This window comes from Rhamphochromis longiceps, linkage group LG13 (assembly GCF_057381845.1).
Source record: "Rhamphochromis longiceps isolate RC_006_pf linkage group LG13, R_longiceps_female_GT1.1, whole genome shotgun sequence".
NCBI lineage: Eukaryota > Metazoa > Chordata > Actinopteri > Cichliformes > Cichlidae > Rhamphochromis > Rhamphochromis longiceps.
Window position 1 is genome coordinate 27,432,675 of NC_140569.1, and position 12,842 is coordinate 27,445,516.

The window sequence follows — 12,842 nt, forward strand, 5'->3', positions numbered from 1 at the left end:
GAACAAGAGCCAGGCCTGCACAGTCACAGCATGATGAGCTCTCTATATGCATAAGCATAGTATGCTGCGCTGACAAGATATGCAGCCAAAATATAAATGAATGTCAAGGAAATGTCTTTGAGTTAGAATGCGGTCCAAATCAGCATAAAAGAGTAACAACCCTGTCGAGGGAACATTCTTCCTCCTGCATTTACATTTTGCATTTCAGACATTTAGCTGTCACTTAGCCGGAGCAACTGAATGCAACAATAGCATAAGCTTCCTTGTCTGCCAACATAAAAAGAAAACCCAAACAAAAATGGATAGGAGCCAGGCAAACAGAAAAAAAAGGAAAGAGGGAAAAAAGAAGTCATTTTTTGTGTTTCTAAAAGACGGTAATGCTATCACACATTCATTAAGCCCTTATCAACATCACAGTCGATTTGCTCGGAAATTTATTTACATATGTTTTACAATCTGCAAGACAAACTTCTTCCGTATTTGCGGCACACATGGTGACAAAAAAGTTTTAATGCTTCCATTTTATCGCTGCATGTGAACGGTTCGGATCTGCTGTGCACAGATAAAAGAGACAGCTTTAAAGTCGGCCCACTCGACTCTCGTGCGCTGGACTGCCCTCGCTTTGTGCCACGGGCAGGTGTGGAGCCAGCGGTGGCGTCATGATTTAGGCTCCATCATCTTGACGTTGCTAAATAAAGCACACCTTATCTCCATAACCCGCCGGCTCAATGTGAGGTTGTGTCTGCGAGAGTGATCCACAGACACGCTGTCTGACTGCATCATTGTCTCTATGAGTAGCCAAGTGGGATATTCCCTCTCTCTCTCCCTGGTTGTCTAGACGCAGATGAGCCTGTTGGGGCCTCTGTGGGGTCTCGACCAGCAAGAAGCATTTTTTAAACACAGCTGTAATGCAGTGGCCAGAGTTAAAATGAAAGGTTTGCAGAACAGGACGTTAGAGAGATGTAAAACAGGAGAAGATGCGATAGACGCGGCTCAATCGATCAATCTAATAAAGCTTTTCATGTGTGTTTAAGGAGGCAAAGGGAAAGACTGGAAGTCATCTGTTCAAGCTTCAAATTGCAATGTAACCTTTAAATGTGTTTTCTTTTCAGCTACAAGGTGCCACTGCGCCTATAAAAAACAACAACAAAATGAATTCTCTTCAAGGCAGTCACTGATCTGCAAACAATGCTTCCAGCATTTCAGCTATGTTGGATCTCTCTCGGTCTTCTCCTGACCACCTGCATATTAGTTATATTCCAAAACAGCAATCTTTTAGCTTGAATTATTATATCTTAGGGAAGATGATGAAGTAACACCTGTATCTGGTGGATGGGAAGGCAGTGAGCAGCAATGATGTGCGATTTTATATTACAGTAGAAATTAGCATTGATAGTCTGACCATGGGGAATGTATTGATGGCGCACAACACCACATGCCAAAGTAAATAATCAGCATACTCTTGGTGGCATCGGTTTGGACATTGCAAGCTTTTCCACTGATGATTTCTATGTGTGCTGTGGTCCAAGCAACCAATGATCATAGTCAGCATGACAGTTTGGTCAGCCTGACACAGAATCTGATGTTTGAGATCCATGGTGAAATCATCAAATGTGGCCCTGGCAATGATCACTATGACTACCAGGGAGACATCCGTGCACCCACAGAAGGACTGCTAGAGGTGATGCATCTCAGCACGATGCAACAACTTTGACACACCAGACTATTTGTTACACGTAACGATCTGAGAAATCTTCCACGTAAACTGTTTGGAAAAACGTCATGCCTTCAAAACATTAGATAACGGGTGATGACAGGGTGAGCCATCTTCCTGTTATTGTTACAGTCATATTAAAGACCCACAAGACATGGAACATAAGAGGAGAAAGCGGCGCAGCGTTGCAGAATTTAACTTATTACACCATCAGTGTAGCAACCATTCAAATGTTGTAAGATAATTCTCGGTGTCTTTCTAACGAAGACCGTGAACAAAAGTTTAATAAAACTTTCCAATCACTTTCCAAAAATACTTGGCAGGTGGTTGAATAAACCATCTATTGGTACAGCTATAACCTTTTTGGGCAGTAGCTCCACATAGCTTTATTGGCAATGGCTAAAAGAAGCGGTGGGTGATCATTTTAATCTGCTAAATGGACATCATCTCTCTGTAATCAAGGACTATATTTAGTTTGAAAATCACAAAGAACATTATCATGGTGAATTATACCACAATTATGCCAGAAAAGATGTCAGCATGCCCTTGGACTCAGGGAGACACCTGAGTTAAAATAGAAATAGAAATAGAAATCTCTTCAGCTGACAGATGTCTCACTATGTTAACTAGCTAGGAGCTAACTTGCTCCATCTGGTGCTATGCATGTAGTGGGTTTATGGGAGGTTTTCACTAAAAGCAGTTGCCTGCCTCTATAGACTCCACTATAGAGCTGTAGCTTAACTGTAACTTGAAAGTCAGGTGATGACTCTCTGCAGGTTTATGAGCGACAATGACAAAAAACATGACATTTTTAAAGAACTGTTTGTTCCCAACTCTGAAAAGCAGTGGAAGACACAACAGTGTGACAACTGATCTGACTTTGACATATATGGCTTTGGAGCTTGGAGCTTGGACAGTAATGACAAGATGCAGGCATGGAAGGAGAGCTGGAGGAAAGTCTGCCATCAGACCTGAGCAAAGACATACAGAGCAAAGAAAGAACAGAGAGGAAGTGGCCTTTATGGGTGAAAATACAACACGAAGAACGCTTTCCAATTTGTTCACATAATTTGGTAGTTACGGATTTTCATGGAATTATTAAGTTTGAATGACGTCTTTAAGTGATGTCATGGAAGGACAAAACTGGTGTTAATTACAGCTCAATGAATTGATGGTGCTGAAAAGAATCATGGCCCGAAGCATCCGAAATCCTCCTGAAATGGAGCCGCCAATTCAGTAAGCTGATTTATGTACTTAAAAAGCAAACAGCGCTTCATATGAGTTTAGATCATGAAAATGAACCCCATGCAAACATCATTTCAACTTAAAAGAAAATTTAAAAAAAACAAAACATTTCTCTTTGAAATCAGTCTGCATTTGGGAAAAACTGGAAAAAAACCTGCCCACACACACGTGATGCTAATCATCACATGTCACAGTAAGGGCAGCTCCTGTTAAAAGGCTTTAGGTGGAAGTCAAACAATCTCATGGGAGCCATTATCATCATCATCATCATCATCATTTGGCTTATACTATTGGCTCATGTCAGTCTCTTACCTCCTGAGTCTTTAACCATTTCTCAAACCACTAAATAAACAGCTGCTGAGCTGTTTCCCCCCACAAAATTCACAAGATGATATGCATGTTGCCATTACGTATTTGAGTAACACACTGATCATACAGTACCTTATTCTAGTACTCTTTTTATCTCTCGAAAGCCAGGCCTATCATATTTGTTATAGAACAAAATGACTGGATGTGGATCTGAAGTTAGTGATGCTCTCTATGCAGCTACACTTAGCAAAACCTGGAACATATTCACTTCTTTATTGATACATAGCGAGGTGCCAAAACTTATCATAACAGATACGAGGAGGTTGTTGAATGCCGTTTTTATGGGAGAATGAGTTAAACATAAAAACAGGTGATGTGTGTAACAATGATTGTGTCTATTACAATGAAATGTTCTGCTGGAGAACCTTGTGTTCTGGTATTCATTCATTGTGTATGTCTCACAGGACCTAATCTAAAGTCCCCCCCCCCCCCGAGACTCTAATGGCAATTCCACTTTTCAGTGAAGAAATATCCCCACTGACCACAAGACATGTCCATGTCCAGGAACAGTAAAAAAACACAGAAAAAGCTCAAAGTGTTAAGCTTCAACATCCCACTTTCTTTGCATAATAACAATCTTGATACAGCAAGGTTCCATCATGGTTGACTTCCCAGTTGATCTGCTGCCAACATCTTGGACCCAGATGGACATATTCAATTCAATTATATTAGTATATCGCCAAATCACAAAGACAGTCACCTCAAAGCACTTTAAAATGTATGAAAAGACCCAAAATAATACAAAGAAAACCCCAATAATCAAAGGTCCCTTTTTAGAGCAAGCACTTGGTGACAGCAGAAAGGAAAGACCCCCTTCAAACAGGATGAAATCCCAGCAGACCCTGTCTGTAGGGAAATAGGATAGGACATAACATATAACCCTTATAGAATACAACCAGTGTACCTCCACGTGTATCTGATATGAAGTGATCAGTGTAAATAAACACAGAGGTCTAATAGCTAAAAAACATCAACTGACTTGCAACTTAACATTACCTTTAGTGTATTTTCAAATTATTTACAGCATGCCATTATAAAGAGTCTCACCATCTTTTCAAGCTTTTGCCATTGTGGCACATTTGTCCATTAACACCACGTCAATAATCAAGCAATTTTAGAACCTGCTTAATTTGCTCATTTCTTCCAGCAGCATACGTGAAGATACTTGAAACACATTTAGAAACAGTATTAGTTATGCAAATTGGATATTGATTATTAGCCTCAAAGCCCTGCTAACAGCAGAATGTACCTTTCCCAGCAGCCAGCTAAACTAAGACAGACTAACATCGCCAAGCTGCGCTGTTGACAGAGGAGCTTAAGATCAGGTGCTTCCAAAGCTGAACAAAGGTCTACACAGCTTAACCAGCAGACATAGCATTTGCACACAGGGCATCTTAAGTCAGATTCCTAATACGTAGAAGGCATTTAGTTTTGGTGATGACTGCCAAGAGAGCAATCATATTGTTAATACATTAACGAGAGCAGAAACAACAATGTAGTTAGATGATATACAGTAAATTAATCTGCAGCAATTCTGATCCTTCATTAATCACAATCAAAAACACCAAAATAAAAATGTTTCTAAGACTGCCAAAGTAAGCAGACTTACTGTGCCATGTGGAAATGGGTGTTTGTATTTTCAGATATTCAATGGATCAAATGCTTAAACGAGATATTCGAAGAATGCTGAAATATTACTATGAAAATGTTCAATAATCTCCAGCCCTACAGGAAAAATCAGACACTAGCAACATCATTTCTCAGAGAATTTTCCAAAATTAATTACAAATCAATGTTTGGTTACAGTCGGGAATAGAAAAAGTAAACAAGCAAGCATTATGCAGAAGAGCTGGCGGCTCACAGACAAGCTAAAGAAGGACAACGGTTGCCTAAAGGAGAAGGAGGCAGCTGGCAGAAGGAAATAGCCTGAATGAAAGTGAAGTAACAGCCCTTCTTCAACAACTACAACAGAGGTACCCTTGAGCAAGGTGCCAACAGTAGAGGAACTGCCATTTTTATAGGGCAACATAGACTATACAGCGGCGGGGTATGAATGTGAAGAAGGGCAGAGCTGCAACGGAACATGCATGCTCAGCAGAAACCTCCAGTGGACAAATAAAGGTTAAAAAAGACCTTACAGCCCAGAGAGCACGCGGAGACAGAAAATAGAGGGAAAGAAAGGAAGAAGGATGAAGGGAGACGCTCCCTTCAGCAGATGGATCAGCCCAGAGAAAAATGGCGAGGTAGACTACAGGCTGCCCAGAACAAATTGTTCATATGGCTTCTAGGAGCAGTGTTTATGCTCCTGGGGTGGTGTGGGGGCAAACTGCAGAAGCAATTCAGAAGAGATGACTTCAGTGGGGTGAATGCACAATATGCAGTGCTGAGCATTGACTAAAGGGCTATAAAGTTTTTCACCTCTTCTTTTCATATTTTTCTGTCACTTGGTATTTTCTCATTTATTAGTAACACCGTAAAGAGAATTTTCTATCGTCCTTGCCTCCCAAAGTCTACTACTCCTGAGTTTTACATGCTCTATATTTACGTTATGTATAGATCTTCCTGTCCCGTGCAACAGATGCAGGCTGTGAAGTTGCAATTCCCTTGTTGACCTGGCTGTCATGATGACTGATAGGCTATTGGTGTAGCTCGCAGCGTGCTCTAAACAGCGCTTCCCTATTGTACCATTGCATGCAGAAGCCAATAGCGGGATGTCATCTAGGGACAGCAGCAGCGAGCTTCAAATGTGATTCTTCAACTCCAGTTATTATCATTATTGCTATCATATTACATCACAGCACTGTGGCCACTTTATTACTGTGTCTGTACAGCAGGGCAATGTGACCAGCCCCTCCCTCCCCTGACAGTGCAATTCATTACAGCCAGGCAACTATATTACCATACAGGGCAGCTTAGTTTAGCCTATGCTGGATTAGCAGTGGCATGTTACATCTAAACATGCCTCCATTGTCCCCTAGCCTCTGCAGCTAAAGAGGCCCCTGATCCCCTGTTTATGTTGTGGTTACAACTTTAATCCAGGATCCTCCATCCCTGTGCCAAAATCAGATTACCAGACTCAATTAAACTTGATCCGTAATCTCGATCCAGCACAGCGCAATGCAAGGTTATCAGGCCCAGAAAATATAACTAGGACAAGTACACTGCTGATGTGCGAGACCTTATAAGCTCGGTGTCGTGTTTCATCCCGGGGATTGGGAATAATGCTGAACAACACAACGTGCACTATTATTATTTATTATATCCTCTATTTAACAGCTGAAGGCTGCTGAGAAATTTTTAAGGTCTTTTATTTCTTTTGTTTTTTAAATATCGCCCAGCCAAGGGCGGCAAACGTTGTCAAAAAACATAAACACAAACAATACAAATGGACAAATACAGCTGTGGAGCTCCACAGCCGGCTCACACGCAGGAAAATATCAGTTATTTAAGGATCAGAGCAGTTACACAACCAAGAAGGCTGTTTTCTTCATCCTTTAAAACTGACTTTAATTATGCCACAGTAACCAGCTCCTGCAGATTATGCCAAGAGGAAGGGGGTTGCTTTTTTTTTTGGTCAGTTCTGATCTAACTCGCGGGAAAACAGTAGTAAAGTATTTTAAGAGCACAGGCCATGTGGATTTTAAGTTTTCCAGCATGTATGAACAAGGAACCAGCTCGAGGATGGATTTAGAATGTGAAAACCTGTAGACACAAAGAAAAGGCCATTTATAGAGAACAACCAGTAATAGAAAATAAAGTGATAATGATAGCTTCTTTGGGTATATTCATGAAGTCCACATAAGTGTTTGTTCATTAAATGCTATAAAATGGGAAAAATAAGTCAACTTTCCTTGCGGCTGGGGTGAAATAGGGTTTAACCCACAGTCTTTTACAGAGTTGTGTGATTTCTAATTGAGCGACACAGTTTAGCGAGCTTTGTATGTTTTGTATGTAAAGAGCAGAACCACATTTTGGGAAGCTATATTTGTCTACACATCTGTTTTTTTGTTTGTTTGTTTTACTGTAAAAAAAATTATGTTTCTTTTTTAACTTCATGCCTTTTGGGGATCACACGAGTAACTAATCATGGTAACAGAAATTTGGACCAGTGGCACACAGAATTTCACATATCACTGTACAGCTTTGCCCATTCCCAGCTGTAATCACACTGGTGAATGCAAGAATGCACAAACAATTTGGGAAAGAGGCAAGAGCTGAGAGAAAAAAACAAAATTAAAATCCTCTAGTGAACAGCCCGCGGGCTCGCGGCTCACAGCTCCCATCCAAGCACTGTATTTTATCATCCTTGAGTGGCCGTGCCAATGTTGGAACAGAACCTCAGCGAGTGTGCAAATCAAACCTCTGGCTTGCCCATACATACTGAATAACAGAGAGAGAGGGAGACACACACACACACAGGACAGCAGGCAGGACAGAATGACCTCCGGACTTGTCAGGAAAACAGTCATGCACCATTAACGCGGGTCATCAGTGTTTCGGCCGGTACCTTGTGGCTGTCACTCAGCACATAGCTTTGAGATACGGTCATGCTCGTAATCGCCACTTCGCCCGGTGAATGTTCAACAGTTTCTAACGAGGCCCACTGCGAGGAACGAGCAATCAAATCACGTGGAATCAAGCACGCATCCATCAAATCAACAAGCATTACGAGCTGATGAGGACGCTTGTTCGGAATAAAAGATGAAGCCCACCGTCGTTTGATGCGCACACATATCAGTGGTGCTGTATTTATCTCCTCGAACATCAAGGGGGCATTGTTTCATTAGCATTAATTTCTCCAGAGCCCGAGATTAGAAGTGTTGTATTTAGCTTTAGGCTATTCAAATTCCTATACAGAACTTATTGTAATCGCTGTTCTGCGCAGATATTCAAAGCATGACTATCGAATAAACGAGCCTTGTGCACTGTTCAACCTTGCAAACAGAGAACAAGCTCATAATTCACCAAATCCCCCCCGCCCCCAAGTGGAACAAAGAAATGTGAATACTCAAAGCCTGCTACAAACAGAATGAATCAATACAGACAAATGTGAAAGCAGGGAGAAGACTGCTTTTTAATATAGGGCAGTTACACTAATCCTTCTCTCTCTGCAGCTTTTATTTATTCAAGCAACAGTTCCTGAGCGTGATGCCTCATTTTGCTCTCATACTGCTAACTTGGCTACTGGTAGCGGCCCAATCTGACCACAAGCTGACTGGTGTTTACCGAGCAGCTCCACTACAACAGTCGGGGATTTAAGACGCGTTGTTCCTAAAGGCTCGTGTGCCAGTTTGTGAGAATGAATCACAGTCTAGAATGCACAGTACACATGACACAAGGTATGAAAATTTGTCGCTCATCAGTCTGCACTCACTCCGCTGCAATGCAACGTTTGGGAGCAGCGGACAGGACAATTTGATATGTGGACAGCAGGAGACGGGGATTAAACCGCCCACCCCTGCGATTAATCAACGACCTCTTTTACCTCCTGCACCGCAGCCACGAGAAAGTAAGTGACGCATTCAAAGTCTGTCAGGCCTTTGCACAAAATATTTCCTTCTCCACAGTTTACACGGTGGTAGATGTGGACGGTTGTGTGATTATTACAAAAAAACCCCAATTCACTCTCACAATTAGCACATACTCCACACAGAAAGTCTATTTGCAATCACAGTAGTGTCACCAGCGTGCACGAGGCACTTTAACTTAAAGTAAGACCACAGAAGCATGCAGAAATGTTTGGAGCCCCCAAAAACATAAAAACTTTTTAGCCAGAGCCAGATGAAAATCATCAATGCAATGAACTATTTTTTTATTCAGTTTTGTTAATTAAGGTTTCATTTGCTCAAACATAATAGACCTCCTTGTTCATGAAATGGATGTAATTAGCTGGAAAACACATAGATTTATGCCAAGAGAGGCGCCATTGATACTTCAGTTTTACGGTTTGCAGACTAACTGTAGTTGCACACATAGCCACCCCAACTGTGGTGAAACTGGAACAAGGAAAAACCTTTTTTTGCGTGTTTGTCAGTAAAGAGGAGCAAAGAGGGATAAGAGGGACCTAAGCTTATCACTATATAAACAGCAAACAGCCAGCAATGTCCAACTATCAGGGACTAAGCAGCCAAGGACCTGCAGGCACAGGTGTCATTTCCAAAATGTGGGTTTTATTATATAATTCATTTCACTTTTATCTACATAGCACCAAATAACAACAAAAGTTAACTCAAAACACTTTATATTGTCAGGTAAAGACCCTAAAATAATACAGAGAAAACAAAAGGACCCCCAATGAGCAAGCACTTTGGCGACAGTGGGAAGGAAAAACCTCAGGCAGACCTGAGCTCAACGAAGGGCATCCATCTGCTGCGACCGAAAAATCAAAACAAAAAAGACCCAGAAAAACACAGAAATAATGTAAGAAATACACACTCAGCAAAATAAGCTATTTCTAAGAAAATGTGGGCCCATAAAAGAGGTCAACTAAAAACAAGAACCGTACTCAAAATTAACACTCAACAAAACGTTAAAACATAACAAACTGACCCAACCCAAATGAGAGACAGCTCAGCCACTGACTGAACTCCAAAAGGGAAACCACAGGGACAATAACTAGGTTTAATACAAAAAAATAACCCAAACATTTCCTCCCATGTGATTACAGCAGATGGTTAAGTCCACTCGGTCGGCCTCTGGACTTAAACAAGCTACACCCTGAGCCTCCGTACATACTGCTATATATATTTCTTATATACTTGCTTGTGCTGTATCTATAATATACTAACAAAACATGTCATATTTTCATAATGTATTGAAACAAATTAACCATATTATGTATATAGAAACCAACTGTTTGCTGTGTAGCTTCAGTAACTGCCAACTAAAAATGTGAAAATAGGAGTAGAAGAATAAATATCACCCGACTGTGTGGTCACGGACACAACCATCACACCAACCCGTTTAGCTATTAGATTCCAGACACAAACCCTGCTCCTGAAATAAACGTGAGAGAATCTGTTCCTTCTGTGAACCGTAATCAATAAAAATAAATCTGAGAGGAATTGCTTTAAAATGTGGAGCAAAGAGGCTACAACGAGACTGCTTTCTCTCTCTGTCTCTCTCTCTCTCTGAATGTGAATGTATGAGCAAGCCTGAAACTCTGCTCCCCATGTCTCTCATCATTTTTAGATGTGTGTGTGTGTGTAAGAGACGGAGACAGAGAGACAGAGAGGGATGGTTGGTAGGTGTTGTCTTGGAGGGGTGACTCATCTTACAATCGTTACACACTACAGAATGCTCAATGGAAGCCTGCTAGTGTAACAGAGTTAATAATACATATGAAAAACATGCACTTACCTGTTCTTAATTATCATTTTAAGTGTGAATTTTATCATTTTTTTTTAATTGTATTTTATTTTGAAAACCCAGAAACCGGATCTCACCCTAACGTTTAGAAGCTGCTAAGGCTTCCGCTCCTCACAGCGCGCGCTTGCACTGTGAGGGTAAGTCCGGTAATGAAAGGCTCTGGCATTTTTATGGTTTCTGGTGTGAATGTTGTTACATAAGTTATATATGTCGATGTATATAGGTTCATATTGATATTAGAAAGTTTCTGTGTAACTGAAACAAAGGCGGGTTGCTGTTAAATAGTGTTTCTGCCGTATTTATGCTCTTTGGCAGTTAGTCTTTGTCAGCCCCCTAGTGGTTGCTGCGCATAGCAGGAAATGTGTTTGGATTTACCGTTTTTCTGTGCTTTTTGTGATGTTGCTTTACATTGTAGGAGCTACAATTGCCGGTACCACCAGAAGACACCTGTTGAATGTGTTTTATGTCTTCTGCAGGTATGTGAGCTTGTTAACAGCCATTTTGTCTGTAAAGCACAAGCAAGTGAAGATGTAATGCGCTATTGTTAATTTGTCCACTAGAGGGAAATGTTTAGTCGGTGGTATTTATGTTTATCCTGTTATTTTGTTTTATACGATTGGAATGTATTTTATTAGTCATAAGATTTCTTTTGTATACAAGCTCAGTATGACAGACTGTAAAATGGGAGAAATTATTATTTTCCACCTTTTCTTTATTAAAAAGTTAATTGTAAGTCTGTTAACACAGCGCGCGCTTGCACTGTGAGGGAGCTACAATTGCCGGTACCACCAGAAGACACCTGTTGAATGTGTTTTATGTCTTCTGCAGAAGTAAACTGTGAAAAGCCAACCCTTCTGAGCGTCTGTGATTCTTGAAGAGCTGGAAGTGTTACACTCACATGTGCGTGCACACAGACTCACAGGCGAGGACATGAAAGAGTCACATGAGGGCAAAACTAGGCACACAGAAAGAAACACGTCGGCCCCTCGTACGCGCACCCCACTCGTGCTCTGATCTCAGCTCTCTGAGATGGCACGCTGTTCAGCACACTGAGTGGGAGCATACATTACACCGGTCCACACCTCGTTCCTTTGCAGGTTGACGCGTTGAACCAAAGCGTGCCATTTTTTTTCTCTCTCTGTCCTGTAACAATAGATGAGAAGGAGGCCAGGACTCCACAGGTTCTGCACTGTTAACGCTTAAAGACGGCGCGACAGAGGGGGGATTCACACCCAGTCTCTGCAAGCAGCACAATACAAACAGCCTCTCTCTCAACAGAATGTATCGCTCTCTGGCTACAGAGGTCTCAGTGCGTAAATAGGCTTAGGTGTGCCTGTGTGGTTCTTATCATGGCAGAGGTGGAGCATTTACAGAGGCCGCCTCGTACGCGGACATCTGTTGCTATCCACCATTTTCATGTGCGCTCTCTCTCACTGTCTCTCTGTCTCCAATACAAACCTCTATCATCCCTTTTTAGTGCTGGCTGACTACATAAAAAGCAACCCTGTAATGTTGGGCTTTTGATGACTCTATTTTCATTGCCATAGAAACCACATTACCACCTCGGGTTCTTCAAATAAAATGCATGTTTGCAGGTAAGGGGTCACGCCACCACCCCCCTTAAACATAAGAGAAAATGAATGGCTTTAGCGTGGTTTTATTTAGTTGCTGCTTTCGGCGTGGTCAGGAAGTGAAACTGACCATTGCTGGTGTGTGTTCTGACTGTGGTGCCATTTAGCCCCCTGGGACAGGGGTACTGAGGGAGAAAACAGATGGGGGATGCTCTTGAGTGAAAGCAGTCAGCTTCGCACACAATAAATGTGCGGAGAATATGTTATGTGATGCATCTAACAGAAAACAGCTTGTAGCAGGGACCACAATGAAGAGCTGCGATAGGAGGGATAAGGAGATGAAGAATGATGGCATTATAGAGACAGAAAGCACGGAGACAGATGGAGAGAGAAGGACACCCAGGTAAATCATTATCCCCTTCAGCCTAGGAAGGGACTGTAAGTCTGGCTGGATTTTTCCCTTAGTTTCTTTCCCATTCCATGCATCCTCCTCGCACAGCAAAGCAATTTTCTTCCATTTCTGATTACAGATAGCTCACGGTGATCTCAACCCGGTTCCATTTTACTATCTGACA

The 12,842-nt window shown here is 41.6% G+C and overlaps 1 protein-coding gene across 1 annotated transcript in view; it reads right to left on the reverse strand.

The window, feature by feature from the left end:
- Positions 1-12,842, reverse strand: part of adgra1b (adhesion G protein-coupled receptor A1b) — a 199,487-nt gene that overhangs the window by 34,813 nt on the left and 151,832 nt on the right. The gene's annotated exons all lie outside the window — the stretch shown is intronic.